This window comes from Parasteatoda tepidariorum, chromosome 1, assembly GCF_043381705.1.
Source record: "Parasteatoda tepidariorum isolate YZ-2023 chromosome 1, CAS_Ptep_4.0, whole genome shotgun sequence".
Lineage (NCBI taxonomy): Eukaryota > Metazoa > Arthropoda > Arachnida > Araneae > Theridiidae > Parasteatoda > Parasteatoda tepidariorum.
The window spans coordinates 50,738,105-50,744,104 of NC_092204.1; the positions used below are offsets into that span (position 1 = coordinate 50,738,105).

General features: G+C 26.5%; 1 protein-coding gene across 1 annotated transcript in view; it reads right to left on the reverse strand.

Moving 5' to 3' along the window:
* The window catches only part of LOC107438938 (uncharacterized), a 141,527-nt gene extending 139,987 nt beyond the window's left edge, over positions 1 to 1,540 (reverse strand). The window contains exon 1 of the mRNA XM_021147419.3: positions 1,381 to 1,540. The gene's annotated coding sequence lies outside the window, so the exon portion shown is untranslated. The remainder of the gene's footprint in view (positions 1 to 1,380) is intronic.
* Between the last annotated feature and the right edge of the window lie 4,460 nt (positions 1,541 to 6,000).

Consider the following 6,000-nt stretch of genomic DNA (forward strand, 5'->3'; position numbering starts at 1 on the left):
ATTTTTTTCTGCAAATTTATTCATTATTAAATCTTAATATATTATTAATGTTTAAAAAATGATTGCTCTTCATGAAAATATGATTGTAGTAAAACATCTTAATATAAAAAAAACCCGATGAGGAATAACATAATAAAATACTAATTTGTTTTTTAAAAGGTATTATACTTCAATATCAGCAAAAATAAATAAATGTTCCGACATTTTTCTATTCATATAGGATAAGTGATGCAATGTACGTATAATTGGTTCAGGTAACTATGCTAATCAGATTTCAGATGCATGAGCATGCAGAAACAATATATGATTTAAATTTAAAACATGGATTAAAAAAAAATGAGATATAATTAGGATTTCTTTTCTGACTCTAAGCTTTGGCTTAAGCACTTGCAATATCTGAAATTGATCTACTATTCTAAATTCTTATTTAGTATATTAAAAGTATATGAATTTTTATATAATTATGTAGAATTCATACCATATTCTTGTAATATAACAATAAAACAATACATCGCTAAACATATTAATATTACAAGATACATATTTAACTTTTACTTAGCTTTTCTTTATTGTTTTTACATAAATAAAAACAAGATATGAAAGGAATGATTTAAGAAATAGTTTTTATTTTATTAATGCTTTCATTTCACTTCTATTCGAAAATTATGTTTTAAAACAACTTTCTTTTCTACGTACGTTCAACATTCCCTTGTTTTCTAGGGACCCAAGTACAGCACAAAATGTTTTTAGAAAAATCGCTTCTATAAATTTTTGAAGCTTTTAATGGCAATTTTTTTTCAATTAAAAACATCGTAATTCTTAAATTTCCTTGTTTTTTTTTGGGATCCATATCCATCATAAATGTATGTTTAAGGATATTTTTGTTTATTATTGCTACATAATTTTTCTAGTGCTATGGCATTTGGATAAATATATTTTAGAGTGGAGTAATATTTTAAATTTTATCTAATTTAACTGAAGTTCTCAAAATATTATGTCCATTATACATTTTTTTCTGGAAACAAGAGTTTTTTAGAATATATTTGATCGAGTAATCTCATGAAGTTTAGTTCTAAAAATTTCTTCATTTTTAATAATAATATGTAATCATTCATTAAAAAATTTGAATAATAATGTAGCTACTATTTCTATTCCTCTTACCACAAAGAACTATATCTTTATGAGGAAAATTTTTATTTTGTTACTTTTAGAGCATAATTAAAAAAAAATCGTAATGTTAGTTTCATTTGCTTTAATTATCATTTATGGTTCCAGAAATTTGTCTACCTGAATAATAAAAGTTCAACTCAATATGTACCTGTAAAAATCTTTTATATTTAAAATTTAAGATAACAAAACTGATAAAAGAACAAAACTTACCACAAATGAAAGGTATTAAACAGCTGTGGTGCACATTCTCAAATCGGATACTAAATTGAAAACGTTGAGAAAGCCAAACAACAACCTCTGAAAGAAACAGGTGAACCTTATCCGGAGCTTGTTCGAAGAAAATGTGCCGGACTATTTCCGATTCCCGGACAACCAGCTCTACGAGAATTTTGTCAAAGCGCGAAGCACTAGCGCCATCTAGATTTAGTTTTTTTATCCAGTATTTAGAGATTACAGGACATTTAATAACAAAAAGAATAGTATCTATTTTCATTATCAATATGGATTAACTTATATTCAAACAATAATACCGATAAAAATAACTTTTTTCATACTATTTATATTTGAAAACTCAAATAAAGTATTTAAAATGCCAGAAAAACTTACGAAACTGTTTGAAAACAGTAATACTCATCTCAAAATATTTTTATAAACTGGTAAATCTGCAATTTTAAGTAACTACGAAAGGTACACAGAATTTTGAATGTCTTCCACTGAAAAATATTTTCAGTTTATATAAAATAATTATTTGTAACATGTTAAAAACTGTGGATGAAATGAAAAGCAAATGTTTGCTCCTACTAGAGGAATTTAGTTATATAACCGATTGTTTTAACCGAACAGAGCCTTTGTGAGCGGGATAGGAAAATTAAATTTTTTCTCTACTAACAATTCAAGCTACACACCTATGATAAAATAACGAAAATCACCAAGCAACTTTTCGCTTGATTTTTTATTTTTTTGACAACTAGAAAAAGTACTGCATTTCGACTTCAACAACTGTGGACAGTACTGTATTTTGGCAACTATTGACAATACTGTATTTTGGCAACTATTGACAGTACTATGTTTTGACAACAATTGGCAGTTTTGTAACTTTCCAGGTAGCAAAATCACATTATCTAACAGTAGAACCATGCTTTATAATACTGCCTTGTTAGAAAACGCTAGACTCTTGAATCCTATCTTCTAATATTAGACCTAATATTATATAAGATTAAATAGTACTTAATCTAACATTCAAACTTTTGAAATTATTATCTTTTTCATTATTTTTGGCCCAGCTCCACATTTTTGTGAAAGGCTATTCCATATCATTAATAAATTAGCATTTATTTATGAAAGAAAGCAATAAATTAAATATTACATAAAATATCATAATTAGCAAATACAATTTTATGCATGAAAAAGCAAGAAAATATTAGTGGCAGTAAATTCTGTTCGCGAACGATATAAAACTGGCAAAACTTTTTCGACTGTTGAGTTGAACCATTTTCACGATTGTTCACATCGTTTATCGCCGTATTGTTCGTGGTCGGCAGTTTATAGAATGAATCGTTTCAACTACTTAAGGTATTTATAATGTTTAGTAAACTTTATAAATTTCAATGATAGTTACATAAAACAGTAAAGTAGTATTGTAGGTAGTGTTTTTCTTAATAGTTAAAAATCAGCTATAAAAGTAAAATAAAGCTCTATGTTTTAGAGAGGATGATGTTGTAAAAACATTCAGTCTACTTAATGATCTTGACCGTTTAATCAAAACATTTAAGAATTAATTTAAGGATCATATGTCTCATCAGTAAATATTATGAATTGTGATCATTATAGGCAATGAGTAGTTCACGCTTAGTAGTTGACTTCTCTGCTAAAAAAATATTTTTTAACTTTGTATAAGTTAAAAATATTTTGTAATAAGTACTTACTGTAATTAGTTCAGAATTTGCTTGTAAAACCTCATTTTCATGGTTATTCGTCTGTGACAGAATCTTCTGCAACAATGAGAAAGATAAAAAAATAATTGTAAAAATATATAATGTAAAAGTAAACATCTGTTACTTTTAGCTCAGTTAAAACTACTACATTGTATAATGTTTAAGGTTTAATACAAACAATATTGTTACCATATTGAAATTTCATGTTTAAAATATTGTAAAACAACGAATTAAAAATTTTTGTTTAAATTTCTTGATTATAGACTGATGTGTATGTTTTTGATGCATCATTGTGTAGACTAATTTGTAAATGGTTAAAAGATAAACAATAATATGTTCTATTCAAAATGTTGTTTATGGTAAATGAAAAGCAAAGCTGGGAAGTGGGTACATTTTTTATTAAGGACGTTTAAAAAAATTTTAAAAATTTTATGTTGGCTTTATATAAGCTTGTGCGATGTATTAAAATTAAAAGCATTGAATGTGATATATTTTCGTATTCGAATATTCTTGAATGTTCACTCCAACTAAAAAGTAAAGCTGAAAATTTAAATTTTCAGTAAGTAGTCTGGTAGACTATAATGTCTCACTTTTTCCTTAAACCTAATGAGTTGGTGACCTATATCAATAGGTCCAAAAATGGCATCCATTTAATACTTTTAAAAACCACATTTCGCAAACTTTTCTTTTTTACTTTGATTAAATTATATTTTTAAAAAAAATTCCTATTAAGAATAATCTAAGGCTATAAAAAGCCAATTATACAATAAAAATAATAAATATGTGTCAAAATTTAGTTAAGCATACTGACATTTAAAGAACGTTATGTAAAAATATTGCGGGGGGGGGCAACATATATTTAATATATGTATTAAAACTTTGAAATATGTGAATCGTTAAGGAAATCTCCTTCTACCAGATTTTTTGAAACCACGAATTGATGATTCTGAATTCTCAGAGTATTTTTTTACATTCACGTAGTTTTTCATTAAACGATTTAAAATAAACAATGGAAGAAAGTAAGCAGTTGTTTTTTAGCATTTTTCGCCACTTATCCACTTAGCCACTTATCCACAAAGAAGTAAAAGGGTTTTGCAGCTTGAATTTTTTTTATAAAAAATAAGTGATAATTTGCTTCGGAGTGTTTATGAACTAAACTCTTTAAGTTAATATCTTTCTCTTATTTTTGCTTCCTGTGTGGCGATACCAAAATTTTTTGACGCAGGCACCGATATCGGAATTTACCCACATTGAATTCCAGTGTAAATTTCATTGTACCCATTGAATTTCATTGTAGTCCATTTCATTATATTAAAATTTTTTAAAAACATTTTCAAATTGAGTTATTCAATGTCTAATAGTTTTAAATTTGGTTTTTCTCAGTAAAGTTAAATTTATTTTCGTTTATAATTTCAGCTATAGCTCTTCTTCAAGAAAAAAAAGGAAGTAAAGGAAGAAACTGTTTGTTTTCTAATGTCTCTTCAAATGAAACTTCTTCTCGGGGACTGATTCAATTTTGAGAAGAGCTGTTGAACACTGCAAATGGAAATTGCATACTCTGATGGTAAGCTGGGAGTTCTAAGTTCGATCCTTACAGCAAATAAAGCAACTAGGGTAGATATTCACTAAGGACGACTTTAAATCTGTCATGGGGGAAAGTCCTTATGTTGATTGCGGTGTTGAAGTTTGAAGAAAAAGGGAAACATGTCAGATTCATCTCTGTTTTGTGGTTTTTTGGGGAACACACATTATTAACTGTTGCTGAACGTTTCATAAAAACTTTAAAAAAATCATTCAACCACTGATTGGAAATATAATTTCAAGTAAACAAAGACTTGCAATTCGAGGAATAAACTCAAACTATATCAAATAATTCTAAAGTCATGAAAAAAACTTACTTTATTTAATAACAATTACGATTTTTAACTTGTGTTTTACTGAAGGATTTTCGACGTTTATTTAAACAATGGAGGTAATGTATACATTTACAATTGGATAAAGTTAATTTTATAGTGCGCTTTGTTTTTAAATAAAATTATTATGCTGTGAAATAGTTGTAATGTTTATCATGGTTTCTATTTAAATTACTGTAGTGTTTAATTTCTTCTACAAAATCGTAATAAATCTTCAAAATTTTGAAAAATTGGATTTGTCAGGTATGATATTTGCATTGATAAAATTCTATAAAATATAACGTTAGAAAATTTTTATAGTAGATAGTGCTTAAGTGTCATGAAAACAGTTGAATATATTTAAAATTTGGTTATTTTTAACCTTTCGGTATGATATCGGAAGCAATTTTATTTTAACGCTGATCGCGTATTTTTATTTTTAGTGAGTATATTATTATGAGTGAGTATTTTTATTATCAGTATTGTGTTTAGTACTTAATTTTGGAAATTTTTACATTATCATTCGTTTGAAATTTGTGGCAAGAAGTTTATGCTTTTTTTTATCATGTTTAAAGTAATATAATTGTAAAATAGTTATAAACGTAAAAATTCCTTTGACTTTAAGCTGAATAACATTTACATTATGATAAAAATTCACAATCATAGTAGAAAAGAATAGTGATTAAACATTCATCTGAAAGATTTTGTATATTCTTTGTGAAAACATGTTTTGCAATTGCGTCTTCTTTTTTTTAAAGAGTCCAGTTTAAGACGCTTACACATAAAGTTATATTTGTTTTCACTATGTTCGTAATGCATAATCTGTTATCAGCGAAATACAAGAAAATATATTGCTTGACTTTGAACAAAAATGTTTTGATAGCAACGTTCTCAAAAAAGTAAATGTTAGTAGTCAAATTTGGATCATTAATACTAAAGGCAACTTATAGTGAAAATAGATTTTATGTTTTATCGTCTCATTCTTGTGTGCAATTAAATGTAGG